Genomic DNA, 18335 nt, shown 5'->3' on the forward strand with positions numbered 1-18335 from the left:
TCATAATTGATACATATGTACATCACAGAAATTTAACATTTTTGAGATGTCTGAATAAAGCACACTATCAAAAAAAAATACAGCCTCGAAATAGAATACAGTTTACCACTCAAAGAAGTAACTTACCAGAGCTCATAAATGTTAATATTGCCATATGAAAACTCTATGATTCAACATAAAAGACAACTGAAATCTCAAAGGTATTAGCCACCAGAGAGTTTTGAGGAATAGTGGACACTACTTTATTCTGGTAACTTCTTGAGAGTATTCACATCACAACCTGGAAGAAAAAATGACAAAGCCAGATGGCCAAAAGGACAAAAACAGATAAGAAAAGGAATCAAAAAGAGAATTATGTCATTTGGAACAACAAACAGAATCACACATATAGAAAATAACTGTAATGATCAGAAACTATATTAGAAAAATAAAACAGACTGAAAAAAAGAATAAATTTTATATTCATGAGATACAGACAAAAAATATCCTTATATTTAGTTGTGTATTCTAACACCAGGTTATCCTCTAAGAAAGTGAGCAATTAATTCCGGTTTAAGGTTGTTCTACAAGTCCTACAAAATTAAAACAATAGAAGAGCTGGAAGATCGTGATTTAAACTTTAAAACCTTAGGCAGCATATAACTATATCATCAGTGAATTCTTAGAAAATTCATGGTATGGTAGTTAAGAGGCTGGGTTGTGCAGCCAGACTTCACATAGACATGTCACGCGCTGCCACTCACTAGCTTCCCATCATCTCTCTCAGTTTACTTAACACTCAGTGCCTCAGTTTTTTTCCTCCGTAAAGTAATGATAACAATAGCAGCCACCTTGCGGGATGTTGGTAGGATGAGTGGAGATTATACACACACATACATATATGCATTGGTGAGAACAGGGCCCACCACATCAGAAACCTTCTATTAGTATTAGCTGTCATTAGTATTCATTATTGTAAGGCAATAGACAAAAAAATGCTGAGAAATAGTTGCAGAAATTAGGCCATGTGAATGGAGATAATGCATTAGCCACAATGAGAGGTTATTTCTGACTCTTTCTTTCTCCTCACATAAACTACCTCCCCTCATCCAGGACATTCCCAAATCAGGTCACATGTTTTATAATCCCATCCCCTTCTATACTTCTGTCTTGAGAAATAATTCCTAGCTAGAAAATGATTACATTGAATAATGCTGAATATACTAATTATCCTGATTTGAGCATCACATACTGCACACAAGTATTAATATTCAACTCTGTACCCCACAGATATGTACAATTATGTTTCAATAAAAAAGAAAAAAGAAAAAAGCTTTTTATATTTATGGTCTTCAACTATTTATTAGTTCAAAACTTAAAACACTGCACTGTAGCTCACCACCACTCCTGCCTAACTTGTCCATTTTACGTGTTTCACCTCCTTTCTCTTTCCTTCAACTCACTCTCAGTTTCTACTTCTTATCTTATCTCTTCTCTTTTACCTCATCACTCAACAGCCAGAACAATCTGTCTCCTCCTCCCTTTATCTCACCTAGCTCCGTTTCTCATTTTCTGATTTTCTGTCCAGGAAAAAGTGATACTGGGCAGCCACAGGAAGAAGTAAGTGTCTGTTGTTACCAAAGGGAATCATAATAACAGAAGAAACATTAAGTTGGTTAAAAAGATGATACCATAGCACAATGAACCTGAGAATATGCCTCAAATAACAGAATACAAGCAGCTGCTAACCCATATTTATACATGGTTATTCTCAGGAATAATTCACATACGTTATTGCAGCCTAGAAAGGAGAGGAAATGTGTGAGACCTTAATTATTTTTTAAGGCTGATATCTGATGGACAGAAGAAGGAAAAGCATTTACTCCAGACTGGTAGATCCAAGCAGGCAGGTGACATAGTGATTAACAACTTAACTTCCATCAGTTCTAATTAGATTGTAACTAAAATCCCAGTATTTTTTTTTCAATGAACAACATCAATTTTTAATAATGGGAAAAATGTTGCCATTCCAGAAGCAATTTCAGGGGAGAAAAAATCTTCCCTACAAAAATAAACAAACACATCATAATTATAAATATTATAACTTTTTACTTATGCAGTTTAAAATGCTCCCCTGCAATACTACCCTTCATTTAACAGCTTTCCTGTACCATCACATACTGAAGAGAAAACAGTATTACAGCAAAGCTTAGACAGTTTCATTTAACATAATGATTGGTACAATGATTTTTAAAATCTTTGTCCTTAGTGGCCTTTTTTCTTCTCTTACACACTAAAAATGATACTGCAGTAACCGATATTTGGGAGAGAACATCAGTCTTCAAGAACCATGAACTGACAGAATTTCAATACAGTAAGTTTTCCAAATCGAAGTTTGTAGTGCACATGACAGCGAAGTTCTGGACAAAAATAGATGAGGATGGCTATTTTAGACAGTCTACTTCAAGTAAAAAAACAAAAAAAAAAAATTCACAGATACCCATCAGCTACTACTTTAGGTTCTAACAGTGTCTTAGTCTGAGAAACAAATGTTTCACAAAATATAAGTTTACTGGCATGAGTAACTACAAGACCAGGTGGTTGATAGCAGTCTATTCAAACCCAAGCCACAGTCTGAATAGTAAAACCAGTATAAAAATCGTGAAGGCATTCCCTGAACAATAAAGGTAAAGTGTTGGATGACAATGTCAATAAAACCTTACCAATGCACTAAAAAGAAGTTACCTGCAAAATTAAACAAGATGTGCCATACATATTTTATAGCTAATTCTACTTTTTTTTTCTTTTCTTAAAAGCTTAGCTACAAACCACTGCTGAGAGAAATTAGAGAGGATACAAGAAGATGGAAAGATATTCCATGCTCTTGGATTGGAAGAATCAACATAGTGAAAATGTCCATACTACCCAAAGTGATATACAAATTCAATGCAATCCCCATCAAAATTCCAAAGACATTTTTCTCAGAAATGGAAAAAACTATTCAGACATTTATATGGAACAATAAAAGACCACGAATAGCCAAAGCAATGCTCAGCAAAAAAAATAAAGCTGGAGGCATAACACTACCTGACTTTAAGCTATACTACAAAGCTATAATAACCAAAACAGTATGGTACTGGCATAAAAACAGACACACTGACCAATGGAATAGAATAGAGAATCCAGAAATCAACCCACACACTTACTGCCATCTGATCTTTGACAAAGGCACCAAGCCTATTCACTGGGGAAGGGACTGCCTCTTCAGCAAGTGGTGTTGGGATAACTGGATATCGATATGCAGGAGAATGAAACTAGATCCATACCTCTCACCGTATACTAAAATCAACTCAAAATGGATTAAGGATTTAAATATACACCCTGAGACAATAAAACTTCTTAAAGAAAACATAGGGGAAACACTTCAGGAAATAGGACTGGGCACAGACTTCATGAATACGACCCCAAAAGCACGGGCAACCAAAGGAAAAATAAACAAATGGGATTATATCAAACTAAAAAGCTTCTGCACAGCAAAAGAAACAATTAAAAGAGTTAAAAGACAACCAACAGAGTGGGAGAAAATATTTGCAAAATATACATCTGACAAAGGATTAATATCCAGAATATATAAGGAACTCAAACAACTTTACAAGAAGAAAACAAGCAACCCAATTAAAAAATGGGCAAAAGAGCTAAGTAGGCATTTCTCTAAGGAACATATCCAAATGGCCAACAGACATATGAAAAAATGCTCAACATCACTCAGCATCCGGGAAATGCAAATCAAAACCACATTGAGATACCATCTAACCCCAGTTAGGATGGCTAAAATCCAAAAGACTATGAACGATAAATGCTGGCGAGGCTGCGGAGAAAAAGGAACTCTCATACATTGTTGGTGGGACTGCAAAATGGTGCAGCCTCTATGGAAAATGGTATGGAGGTTCCTTAAACAATTGCAAATAGATCTACCATACGACCCAGCCATCCCACTGTTGGGAATATACCCAGAGGAATGGAAATCATCAAGTCGAAGGTATACCTGTTCCCCAATGTTCATCGCAGCACTCTTTACAATAGCCAAGAGTTGGAACCAGCCCAAATGCCCATCATCAGATGAGTGGATACGGAAAATGTGGTACATCTACACAATGGAATACTACTCAGCTATAAAAACGAATGAAATACTGCCATTTGCAACAACATGGATGGACCTTGAGAGAATTATATTAAGTGAAACAAGTCAGGCACAGAAAGAGAAATACCACATGTTCTCACTTATTGGAGGGAGCTAAACATTAATATATAAATTCACACACACACATACACACACACACACACAAATCGGGGGGGGGAGGGAAGAAGATATAACAACCACAATTATTTGAAGTTGATACAACAAGCAAACAGAAAGGACATTGTTGGGGGGGAGGGGGGGAGGGAGAAGGGAGGGAGGTTTTGGTGATGGGGAGCATTAATCAGCTACAATGTATATCGACAAAATAAAATTAAAAAAAAAAAAAAAGAAGAACTTGAAAATAAAAAAAAAAAAAAAAGCTTAGGAAGATATGATTGTCTCAGTAACTTACGTGGCACAGCATAAGCAGCACTTAAATCTGCCTCCACCGAAAACTCAGAAGAGCCACCAAGAGAGGAACAGAAATACAATAAAAGGCACAGATCCCTTAAGAGGCAAAGAACTGAAGCACCTTGGAATTTCAAAAAGAATCCATTAGGTGTCACCAAAGTGTTAACAATTCCGTGGGAATTTATAAACAAAAAATATCTAGACTAAAAATAGACTGTAAGGCCCCTCTGGAACCAAAGCACACCTTTCCCTCTGTTCTCAGATAAGTTGCTGCAAAAAATGAGGTTGGTTCACCAGTTTCATGGAAGGCTTCGATTGCACACTCATTTCTTTGGTTAAACATGCAGTTTTGTAATAATATTTTCATAATGAAACCCTGTTGTGGTCAGCTGGATGTGTGGACTTTCTTTCTTGGGGCCTTGTACTCACAGCCTAGTCATCCTTTAGAACTGAGGATCTGGTAGCATGGGGTCTTTAATCACTATCCATGTTCTACACTGTGTAAGAACAGACTTCACCTTATAAAAGAAAAGGAGAAAGAAAAGAAGTGAGGAGAGGGAAGGAAGGGAGTAGGGAGGGCAAGGGAAGACAAGGGAAAGAAAGGGAGGAATAACAGGGAGTGACTGTCACGAAAGTGTGCTGTGAGCCCTTTACTTGGTAAACCTTCTAGCTGACAGTCAAAGGAAAAACAGCTGCCCCCGCCCAAAATCCTTTTCAACTTTGAAAACCACCTCTGGGGAAAAACTACATATATCACTTAACAGGAGTCAGCCAATGGCCATTCCCCTGCCTGTACTGAGAAGCTGCACCACTCTGTAGCTTCCACTGCAAGAGGAAAACAGGAGGTCAGATGCAGCTGCCTGAGGCCCACCTCCGTCTCCGTTTGTAAGATCCCCTGCCTGATTCTCCGGTCAGGTGCGGACCTCATGGGTCCCCTCCTTTTGGTTCGGCTCCACCTCTTTGGCTCTGTTCCCACATTTTACCCACCAGGAAGTCAAGCAACCCTAAAATGGGTTTAACATCTCAACACTGCAAGCTTTAAACTCACTCACAAGCAAACACGCCCTTCTCCTCTACCTTCCCCAGCCTCAGGAGCTCGCCACCTCTGCACGTGCCTTCTTCCAACGTGCTCTTCACTTTCTTTGTCAAACCCCCACAAAATCCTTCACGAATTCCTCGCAGTTCCCAGATTTCTGTGCCTTCTGATTCACATGGACAGAATGTTCCTGGCAGGGAGCCCTGCGCTTTAATCGGGCTTCTTCCAGCTTGTCTGCAGGCTGTGGCGCTTCTTCAGGTTCTGCAGCTGCTCGGCTTCTTCCTTGTCCAGATGCGCACGCAGTTCTGTGGTTCTGGAAGGCTCAGGGCTTCCCACGCTCCAATTTCACGTTCACGAAGAACAGAACCACGTGTGTGTGTTCTGGGCCCCGCTACCAACCGCAGGTAGAGCGGATGCTCTCGGTCTGAGAGCTCGCAGGCACAGACTTGGTCTTCCCGGTGACAACGCTTGGCAGGGCTCTCGGTCACAAGAAACTTTCTGAGCAGGGCCTCAGTCACTTCCCCGACAGTGTGCGCTGCTGACGTGAAGCTGTTCTCACCGCCGCTGCGACCAGGAGCGAGTTTCCAGCGGTGCTGGAAGTCTGTGGAGGTTTGCAGAGCTCCACCTGGACTGTGATGAAGCCGGTGTCCACCCCATTGGAATTCAAGGTCATCTTTGACTTGTCGGCGACTGCTAAATCGTATGTATGAACTTTCTCTTCGATTCCCTCTTGGCTGAGGTAACTGTGGGTTTCCTGCTCTTTCTCCACATCTTGCTGGCCCGCGCGGGGCTTGCCCTGTGGCGCCCTCCTGAAGAAGGAGGTCCTGGCGGTGAAGAAGTCGTCGGCGTCCCCCTCCAGGCTGCCGTGGCCGCTGCTCGTGCTGCTGGTCCCGGCGCGCGCGGACGGCCTCCCCGGGGCGCAGGCGGCGAGGCCGGGGGTGAAGCGCCCGCCCGCCCCGCGAGGTTCCCGGCGCAGCCCCGAGCCCCGGCGGGCAGTCCTGCCGCAGCTGCAGCCGCCGCTCACCCCGGCAGTCCCGGCCCCTAAGTTCCCAGCGCTGATAATACAGGATCAGACGGACGTCTCCAGCTTCTTTTTACACTGGGATTGCAGCTAGCTCCTCCCTGACCACTCAAAGACCATGTATTAACAGAACAGGCACCCAAATGCCGCAGACCAAATGGGAGAAAGTCTTAATATGTACCAGAGACGTGCACTAGCCTATCTCTCTATTTCTGTAAAGATACATAATCACAGTAAATACGGAAATTTGGGGAAACAATGAAGAAAAAGGATCAAGAGGCTTTTATCCTCGCAGAAAGTAAATATTCAGAGCTTGCCAGAAGTCCATAATGGAGTTTCTTAAGTTCGTGAAAAAGCAAAAGAAAAACATTACACTTCTGTTGTTTCTTCAATTTACAGTGTGATTGGTCAGCAATATACAATCTTCGAATTAGGAAGTTAAACACTTATGTTTAAGAATATTGAATCAGAAGACACATTTGGAAATATGCATGTATTTGAACTTAAGTATCCATCTCTGACAGTCACTTGCTTCACCTGTTTTTATAAACACAGCACAGACACCTCGATGGAGGTTTCTCCTCTTATTCTCTTACCCTACCCAACACTTTTTCCTACTTACTGGCCTATTTTATGGTCAGAGGTTAAACTGCTAACCCTTCACCTTCCAGGAAAGTCTTTTTTTCCTCTTTCATAAAAGGTTTTTCACAGCGTGCAGCAGCTGGATTGGCTCCTCTTTGAGAACAAAAGCTATGCCTTTGTCTTCGTTGTTTGGGCATGGAGCCCCTACATCAGAGGAAGCTGCTCCTGCCCAACATGCACAATAATGATATCCTGAGGCCCCACGAAAGCCTGGCCTCTCAGTGTCTAGACTCTCCTCCAACCAGTCAGCCAAAGAGAAAATCCTGTCAAGCACTCAGCTGGAAATTAACTAAGGTATCCTGTTGAGAACCTGATGAAGATGTTATTTGACCATATGGTAAAACTTTCCATTGGTTAACATGAAGATAGGAGAAAACTTTTAGAACTCAATGCTTTACCAATCTTGGTCAGCAATTCGCACATGGGTCAGTAATTGTATTTTACTAACATACAACCCTTTCCTCCATACGTTCTCTTAAAATAATACAAGGCTTATTTATGACATTCTAATCTCTTGCATTTAAAAATCTGCCTAACTAAAGGATACATTCAAAAAAAAGTACAATAGATTATTTTTTTATTTGCAGTTTTGCATAAAATATTTCTCATTAGAAACTTTACTATTAGATTTACGACTGAAGAAACTGGTCAAAATGCAGAGGTCAAAAGAAAACTGTCACATGTCTTCACATGGCTTAATATTTATTTATTTTACAAGCTATTTAATGTTGAACAAAGGAGAAATAGTAAACCAAGAACAGGTATTTGATTAAAATTCACAAATGGAAGTAAAGTAGTATATAAATCAAACAATACTTTAAAAAACTATTTGTAAATTTTTTTCACCCTGTAAAATGTTAAACATGGAAAAATTTTAATTTGGTTATATGATGGCAGTAAAAGAAGAATTCTCTCAAGTATGTTATGGGGGAGTTCATGAATATTTACAATGATTGTGGAGAGGACTGCATTTTTTAAAATACAATCTTATAATTCACATCCATGGCAACAACCCATATTGAAAAATACTAAGTGAAAACTATATTACATATGATTACAATCACATTAAATAAGTTCATATTGAAGTATGAAAGGTAATGCACAAAAATAATGTTTTTGTGTTATTGGTATGAAAAGAATAATCTTTTTCCTTTTTCCAAAATTGTCCATAACACATTATGTTAATAATTTTAAAAATGAGGAAAACTTTGCAGAATAACTGAAGTAGTTCAAAGACCACCAATGGATCGCAATTAGTGAATGTGCAACCACTGTATACAGAATTCAAAATTAAAGAATAAATCACTTAGTACATACTCCAAACAGTAATATAAATTGATTCACAACATTTTAGGAGAAATAGGAACCTGCTTTTTTTTAATCTATAATGAAGATTAGCCTGAGAACTTCAAGAGGTCATGACAAAAAAACAACAAAAGAAATAAATTTATTCTTATAGGGAAAAAAATCAATGCTTATACATAGCAGATGTCTGGCTTAGAGGAGTATATTCCTACTCTTTTAAAAGTCACATCTAAGTCTGGCAAAAATCTACATCTGGCAAAGAAAAGCATTTAAATTGAAGACTCTGGAACAAAGGGGATACGCAATGACTGGCAGGATATGTTAAATACTGCAGTCCTACTTCAGTAGAAAAAAGTGTGAAAAATTTAACAAAACTAAAAACATTTGATACAATAGAAAAGTACAATTGTAAGAAAATTAATTTGGGGTAAATCTATATGATATATAAATAATATAAACTTTGGGCCGGCCCGTGGCTCACTCGGGAGAGTGTGGTGCTGAGAACACCAAGGCCCCGGGTTCGGATCCCATATACGGATGGCCGGTTTGCTCACTGGCTGAGCGTGGTGCTCACAACACCAAGTCAAGGGTTAAGATCCCCTTACCGGTCATCTTTAAAAAAATAATAATAATAATAAATAAATAAATAATATAAACTTTAACAGAATGGTACAAAACCCAAAACTGATTGGGTCTATCATGTCTACCATTAAATATATTTTCTATCCATGAATTATGCCACAAGTAAGATGAAGGGAAAAAAGACCACCCGTTGACATAGGAAAGACATAAGGGAAACACCAAAAAATGTTAACAATGATAGTTTCTAAAATATGGCATTATGACTTATATTTTCTTATATATGTATTTATTTTCCAAATTTCTATCAATAAGTATGCATATTTATACTTACATATACGTATCATATATTTATATATCAGTATTGAACTATTGTTAAATTAATATAGAAGAAAAGTTAGCTATTTTTTAGAGTACCTTAACTTCAAAAAGAACGCTTTACAACAAAAAATTTTCATTTGAAAGTATTTCTATATCACAGTCACTTCTTCCAACAAACTGAAAATCAAGTGCTATGCATGTGTGAGAGGTCAAGCTCCTTGGACTGGGATAAGCTCCTGAAATCATACAAGCTGCCAATTTATTACAGGAATGAGTGGCCAACTGCTTGTTGACCTCCTTAAATTCTTTTCCCCTTCTTCCTCAGCACTTGATCATAAAACTAGAGATTACTTTTCCAACCTCCCTTATTGCTAAGTACCGCCATGTGACTAAGTTCTTAGCAAGGAAAGCGATGTATCAAATTTTTCCCTGCCTTGCCTTAGAAGAAATTTCTTGCCTGAAGTATTTTTCTTGCATGTACTGTGGCTTGAACTCCAACAAAGTAGCCCAGCTTTGACTCTGCCGATAAGAATAACAGTCTAGAGAATAGCAGAACAAGAGGTAAGAAACATGGATCCCTGAATAACTTCACAGAATAGTGCCCTGTAGCCAGACCACCTGCTTCTAAACTAAATCATTTAAGCTTCTGTATTTGGAGGATGTTTGTTTTTTGTTTTTATAACAGCAGATTGGCCCTTATTCTTTAGAACAGAGCACTAAATAATGGAATGTACGATCCTGAAAGAAAAACAACTGATTTAGAAGAACAGCTTTACGGATTATTTTTAAACAAATAGGAAGAAAAAAAGGACCAGAAAAAAACTTATATCTCTAGCACCTTGTACTGTGTTTAGAACAAAGTAGTCTCTCAATTAATGTCTGACAAGTAAATGAATGAAAGAATGAATGAGTGGACTGGCCTCAATAACAAAAGGGACACAGGAGAGAAAACACACAAGATAGTTGTAGATGAACAGCATAAAAATCCACATTAACACAAAAAGGACAAATCACCTCTTTATATCAAAGTTGACGTATTAGATAAGGAAAATTCTCCATTCTTATTAGTATTTGCTCAAAGTTCAGAATTCAAGGTACAGAATCTTGAATTATTTCTAAATGTCTAGATCCTGATTAGTTTCTCCTTGATTATAGTACCAAATACAACCCAAATATTGGAGGTAGAGTGGCTCTAGTTCACTATGTTCTCTGCAAAATACATGTGCTTCAAGTGTTTTTTATTGCTTGCGAATGCTACATAGTTGCATAGGAAGAGTTTTATAAAATACCCTGGGTTTTGGCAGGAAGACTAAATAACATTTAAAAATTCAAGTTGAGCATTACACCTCAGAGTCTTTACCATTACACTAAGAAAAAAAATTCATTACTCTAAGGCTACTTCTCATGAGTTTTTGAGCACATTTCCTTTGTTGGAACTAGTGATCTACAGTTCTGCTCAGCAGTTCATGCTCACTTTAGTGTGAGCTATGTGACATTCAATTTTCAATGTGTATTTAGACTTTATAATTTAAAAAGATATTACTTACTAGAAAATATAGGTTGAAATAACTGTAAAACAACCCTCTCTCTAGAGTTCATAAGCTGCAGATTAAAACATTTATTGGATTTGAATAGCAAAAATTTTGAGTTAGTGGGAACTAAAGACATCTAATCCAATCTATTCATTTTGAGACTCAAAGAGATGAAATGATTTTCCCAATTCTTATATTTTCAGTTGAAATGATAAATTTTATACATGTCATAGAAAACATCCCTGATATGATTATTAATAAATTTGTTACTGTAACCTTTCTCTACAAATGTCCATACTACATTCCTGTTACACTAGCATGGCTGTTTTAAATTCCAGACTCCACTGATCTGGTAGCCTTTCTTTTCTGACTGCTATCCACATTTATACCACTCTTTCTCAAAACAGCTTCCTCTTTTTTGAGACTGCTGAGTACACACCCAAGCCTCTATTCCTTGGAATGTCTCTTTGAAACTATTTCATAAATGAGATTTCTCAATATTAGCATTCATGTGAAACATTAAAAATCTGTTGCCGCCACTCTTGAAAACCCCCCAGTACTGTCTAATTGTACATACAAATCTCTATTCTCAGTCCAAATTGTCTTTCATCCTTTCAGCCACCACCAGCACTTGCCCATGCCCTACCCTATCCCAGTGGTTCCAACTGCATACACAGGACCTTTTAGAGACACTGTTCCTCTACTACAACCATTTACATAAGGCAGCATATAAATATACCAGCAACGTCTCCCATACAACATTGGGACAGCCATCTGCCCCATGTCCAAGTGGTTTGTTGGATCTACACACCATCATAGCCCTATTCCTTTAGACAATGGCTTCAAACTTTCAGATGCATAACAATCATCTGGGAAACTTCTCCAAAAATGTAGATTTCACTCCGACCTCTTAATGCAATCTAAAGTATGCCCCAGGAACCCGATTTTTCAATCTATCGATAGACAGCTCCAAACACATACTAACAAACACTGAATAGCAGCTCTTTTTATAAACCTGTGAACAACCATCTAGAAACATTCCTCCTGAGAGACATGATGAAACTCCCTCAAAAAAAGGAGATTTTTGCATTCTCTATTAAACTTGTTTGCCTCTATCTAGTAAGTATGACCGAGAGGTTCTCCTACTTAATCATTACAATGAGAATGCAGCAATGATTCTTACTAATTCTCAGGCCTTTCCTTAGCTACACAAGAAAGACATTCCCAGAAATAGCAAGAATCTAATTCATTGAAGGCTGGAAAGCTTCAAGATTCAAATTAGGTAAAAATTGGTAAATTAAAAAATTAGTATTTAGAATTCTGCTTCAACCAAAAAAAAAGGTCTGGCTTTCTGCCTTAGTTCAGTTACACATCTCCCTTTAGTTTAGGGAACTGTGTTTCCAATCACCTAGTCTGTGAGAAAATAATGCATTGTTCAGGTCTAAAGGTTAAATTCCCATTATTATGCTGAAATTGCATTAGAAAGGAAAGGGATACTGTATGGATCTTCCTTGGAAAGCAGATAACCTAGTTCATTTTCTTCAAGCAAGATTCCACTACCTCCTAACTTCCTGTAATTTATGTTCTCTATTTACGTACCCTTTCAACTGATTTTACACTAATTTCTCTGATGCCTGTTTATTACAATTCATCTCCTCTCTGTTGCTGATCTACTATCAATTAGCATGCACGAGTACCCATTGTTATATAACAGGACAAAGAGGAGTAACTAATAACAATTGAAGAAGATTTCATGACAAATTATTCTGACACAATGCTGAATTTTGAGTTTAAGGTGCTATTTCTCACATTTCGACATATAATTTTTTTACTTTCAACCCCCAAAATATCAACATAAAATCCACATGGGGAGTGGCAGCCCAGGTCACAATTTCTTCTTTCCTGGAAGCTGCAGCCTATACTCAGGGTGGGGTTTAAATTGCTACATCTATACTTGGTGAGTCTGACTCCAGGCCAGAGCTGAATAAGCCAAACACATGATCTAATCTGGATCAGTTTCTCATAGAAGACTTGGATTTTTAACTGCAAAACATACAAAATGGGAGATGCTGATACAGAATCACTTTTTTGGCAGAAAGATGACAGAAGATCCTCAGAAGTACTATGGTAACTATATTTCCAAAAATTATTTACTCCATCCACGTGATTACCATATCTTTTCCTCTAACCACAGGTATAAAATGTTACAGCAGCACTTTCACAATCTATAAACAGGACATCTGTTTCCAGACAAAAGAAAGTAACAGACTGGATTTACCCTCCTTCTTTAACAACTAAAAATAAAAAAAAATACATGAAACAATTTTCAGACATCAGTTAGTACAGGACAGTGATCCCTGGCAGAGAAGAAAACAAATAAGGTAAGACTTACAATTGCTCGAACTTATCGTCTGAAGTTTTCAGGATGTTGCACAAGGAGGAAAAAACCCGAAAGAACTGGGTGGTCTACCCGGGATGAGAAGATGGATTGTGGAGGTTGGGAGGTTGGAACTAGAGTCGACAGAGAAGATTACTCCAGAAGAAGAAGCTGCACAGAAATAGAGCTCTGGAGCGTTGCAGAGAGGGTTCCCCACCATCCCACTCCCAGCCCCCCAAGTCTTCAGTGGGGTGATGTTCAGTGCATGCATGTGAGGGAACCACCGGAGGCTGGAGAATCAGCCTCCCAAAAGAAAAAGGGAAACATCCCAGGACCAAGAATAGCTGATGTTCACACCACCTAGGGTGGAAAAACCTCATAATAACCAGGGTATCAGGTACAGTACTCAGAAGGTAATTCCAGTGCAGCTGAGCAAAATCAGCATTAGACTGAAGGTGGCTCTGGTCTCAACTAATAAAGCTTAAAAGCAGCTTCAAATTTTCAACTGTTTCCAAATAATTTAACTATGTCCTACAACAAAAACAAGTGTATCTGAGGCATTTAGGAGGACATAAATAAATCTGGGCAATAAAGTAAGTCCCAATAGATTAAAAGGATTTAAATCATACAACAAATATTCTCTGGAATTATATTATCAAAATATAAAACAAAGATCATTAGAAAATCCCCCAATTTTTGGAAACTAAATAGCACACTTCTAAATAACCCATTGATCAAAGAAGAAATCAAAAGGCAAACTAGATGAAAATGAAAACAAAACTGAGAAACTGATTAAAACTAAGAACTCTTCTGAAAGACACTGTTAATTAAGAGAATGAAAAGACAAGAAATAGACTGTAGAGAAAAATTTGCAAATCCAACGAAGTTATTATATTCTAGATATATTAAAGAACTCTCAAAACTCAGGAAGAAAACTACCCAAAAAAGAAAACATAGGAAAAGATCCAGATACCTCACCAAAAAAAGATATGCAGAATCAAAAAAAAAAGAAAAAGAAAACGCACATGAATTCATTCTAATATAACACAATTGAGTCTCAAAAATGCTTCTATCAATTTCTGAGAAAGAGAATGTTTACTTCTAAAATAGAATATGTTTTGTGCTAAAATATTAGTAATAGTTCCATTTAATTACCTTAGGGAAATTTTGTAGTATAAAATTTAATTTTATATCATCAAAGCCAGTCACTATATGTGGAGTATACTAACATGTATAAAAGCAAATGTATTTCACAGGGCCTAGTTTCCAAAGCCCTGTTGTTTCAGGTATAACCTAACTTTTTAAAATTACATACAGAAATGTCAAGTTTGCAAAAGACAGGAAACTTTCCCTTGGCTAAAGTCTCTGTTGTGGATATAGAATTGTAACACAGCAAAGTTGCTGGCTCTCAAGGACATGTTAACCTACTGATTGATATGTTAAGAAAGTTGCTTTATTGTTATGTAAAAATACTGAGGAAATTGCTGTAGGGGAAGAAAATGTTTGCTAAGAACAAACTTTTGTTGCTGGATTGACTTAACCTTTTGCACATTGCATTATGGAATGTCACTTCTTATTTCATTGATGTTACCAGCTTCTGCTGTTAAACTATACTTAAACATAACTCCACCTATGTTCTTTGTCTGTAACTTTCTGGCTTGGAGAATAAATATGGAGACAGAACCCCAGCTCAGTGTTAATTTCCCAAAGGAGGAATGCCTCTCTCTTGAGGGTTCCGGGAAGTTAACCCCTTCAGGGTGTCTCACTGCTCAGAGGAAATGGGCTTTGAGTAATCCTTTGCATCTCCGTCACCCAGAGGAAGAGAGGTGACAAATCCATGTGAGGCAAAGCAACAACTATAGCCCTGAACTTGTGTTTAGCTCAGGACTGGGAATATAACCTAATTATGAGTGCCAGAGAAAGGGGCATGCAGTTTTAATTCTAACAAGTTGGTTAAAGTGGCTCTCATTGAGAATGACCAAAAACTTTAAGAAGGTAAAGAAATTGGTAGTACAGATGTCTTGGGGAAGAGCATTTGAGGAAGAGTAAACAAAAAGTGCAAACACTTGGAGGAACATACTTAACGTGTTCCAGGGACAGCAAAGTCAGTGTGGCTGTAGTTGAAGGAGCAAGGAGAAAGAGTGGTAGAGGGTGAGGTTAGAAATGTATAAAGAGGATTCAAGTCAGATCATATAGGGCCATACAGGTCCCTGGAAGTCTTTAGTTTTTATTTGATTGACTTCAAAGACAGATGATTGGAAATAGGGAACTATGACCAGGACATTCCTGTATGGGAAGACTGATTCTTGGAAAGTTGAGATTTGAGAATTATGGTTGTTGACAAATTTTGATTATCATATACAATGTGCTATGCAATATACTGTGAGAACTACAAAAGTAAGATGAAATCCTTGCTTTGATGAGCTGACAGTCTAGTTGAAGAACTAAAGAATATGATAGAATGTTTAAACTGCGAAGAGCTTTAGGATAGTCTATAGCTTTTCTTTAACCAAAGGAACTTGAGCCAAGACAGGGAAAATGATTTACACGAGGTTATATAACTAGTTATTAGTTCAGGTAGCACTAGAAATAAGTTCTCTTAGATTCAAAGTCCAGTATAGCAATAGCATGGAGGAGCAGTTGAAGAAAAAACCACATTTATAAAGCACTTCTGCAAAATAGATAAGTGTTTGTCCCATTCACTTGCCTTTATGATTTCCAAAGATCTGCCCCATAATTTTGGAGAGAAGGAATGAAAAGCAAAGCTGATACCTATGTTGATTAGTAAACCTAGCAGATCGAAAGATAAAGAGCTTCTGTGTTTTAAGAAGAAAAGCACTCATAGTTTTCCATATAAAGACTGTATTTTCTCTCTAACAAAAAGACTCTCCTGGAATTTCTCAAGGCTACAAACAAAAAGGATAAGGGAAGGAAATCATTAGCATATGTGTTGATAAAGCTAGCCTCTTTCAAATCAAAATCAAACACCACTGGCTGGTAACAAATAATATCCCCTGCGAAAAAGTCTTTTCACTGAAGTACTACATCTGACATACCCCAAGATAGAAAAACCAATATAATTCAAGCACATACTCCAAATGATCAACACTTCCAACTCAACCCGACCAAGGACATAGTACCCAAATAAGTATACAAGGTGATTACAATAATGCCATCATTATTTGTACAAGAGTACTTCAAAAAGTTTGTGGAAAAATGGAATTGAAAGATAATAGAAATCTTTCCATGAACTTTTTTTTTGAAGTACCCTCATATATATTAATAGGGAAAATAATCATCTTAAAAGATTTAAACTATTAACATGAATTAAAGTAGATTCTAATGTTAGAGTATTAATATCTATAGAACAAGCCCAATGTGAGAGTGTCAATATATAATCTTTGACCAGATTTTTACATAATCATTTGAACATAATTATCAAATTGACAATTTAAGATAAATAATTATAGACAAGTAACAGTAACACAAAAACATATTTATATCTTTACCAAAGATTTACTACTCACAAAAACTTTTCAGTTTCAAATATTTAAAAGCTAGAAAGTTCACAACATTAATATCTATATACAGTCTGGACAGTTGGCTCAGTTGGTTAGAGCACCACATTGTAGCACCAAGGTCAAGGGTTCAGATCCCCATACCAGTCAGCCACAAAAAATAATAATATCTATATAATCTCACTATATTAAGAATTTAAATTTTCAGTCCCATGATCCTCTATGGAGAACAGAGTAAATTAAATGGGCATAAACTATACACCTTCTAGGAAAAAACAAACAAACAAAAAACAACTAAAACAACTTGGTAACCCACTAAACTTCACTTAGAAACCCAATTTTTGGTCCCAGCTCTTCCACTTCACAGCTCTGGAACCTTAGGTGAGCTTTATTTTCATCTCTTGAATCTAACATTGCTGCTGAGAAACTCAAAATTAACTTAAGATGATGTGTGTACAAGCCCTTTTGATCTATAAATTACTATGCAAGCTTAAATATGAGTATCCTTTTTAGAAGACAATCTGTCAATATGTATCAAAAGCCCAAAACTGACACTAAGAATTTAATCAAAGCAGATAATAATACAAGTGCAGTGAGACGTATGTACAGTAGGTTCATATGATGAAGTTCTACGTAGCTATTAAATTCGATAAAGCAGATCTCTATTTTCAGACACAGGAAGGCAGATTATAGGATACCATGGAAAATAAACCTGTTTACGAAAAACTGCATAATATCAATGGACATATATTCATACAGAGATCTATAATGGATTGTTCAGCAAAATATTAACCCTGATATTCTCTGGGTGATGAAATTCAGGAATGATTTTTAGTCTCTTCATGTTTTCTTCTTTCATTTTAATTTTTACAGTGGACCTAGACCTTTTCCTCTAAAACATAAAGGCATTTACACTCATGCATGTACATAGACATACACAGACATACATACTGACAATATGTGGCTACTCTAATTTAACTTCCAGTTTATCCGAGCAAGGAAAAAGTTCTTTCTACCTAAAGAAAACATTGACTTGATTCTGTAATTTGGGGCAAGTTTCTCAATTTACTTATCTGATATAAAACCAAGGTGTGCTGGAAAAAGAGTAGGTTTTAGAGTTAAAACCTTGGTTGAAGTATGGCAACTTCATTTTTCTGTACTTCAATTTCCTTAAGTGTAAAACAGGAACATTAGTGTCCATCATATCACAAGATTGGTGAGGAACAAATAAATAATTCACGTGAAAAATACTTTCTAAACATACATTCCAAAATATTGCTAGTAGTAGTACTACACCCTTATGAACAATATATTGCAAAACAAAAAATATATATATAATGGTACAGGATGCCAAAACAATGAAAAGAGAAAAAAATCAGACTTTTAAAAATGAGAAGAAAATGAGTAAAGGGGGAATGTGTGAAGAAATATATA

At 37.1% G+C, this 18335-nt stretch overlaps 1 protein-coding gene and 1 pseudogene across 1 annotated transcript in view; both read right to left on the reverse strand.

The window, feature by feature from the left end:
- Positions 1-18335, reverse strand: part of LOC134378213 (TLE family member 5-like) — a 27032-nt gene continuing 8697 nt past the window's right edge. Inside the window, exon 3 of the mRNA XM_063097200.1 lies at positions 1-280. The gene's annotated coding sequence lies outside the window, so the exon portion shown is untranslated. The remainder of the gene's footprint in view (positions 281-18335) is intronic.
- LOC134378212 (ras association domain-containing protein 3-like) lies at positions 5817-7692 on the reverse strand (annotated as a pseudogene).

This window comes from Cynocephalus volans, chromosome 5 (genome assembly GCF_027409185.1).
Source record: "Cynocephalus volans isolate mCynVol1 chromosome 5, mCynVol1.pri, whole genome shotgun sequence".
NCBI lineage: Eukaryota > Metazoa > Chordata > Mammalia > Dermoptera > Cynocephalidae > Cynocephalus > Cynocephalus volans.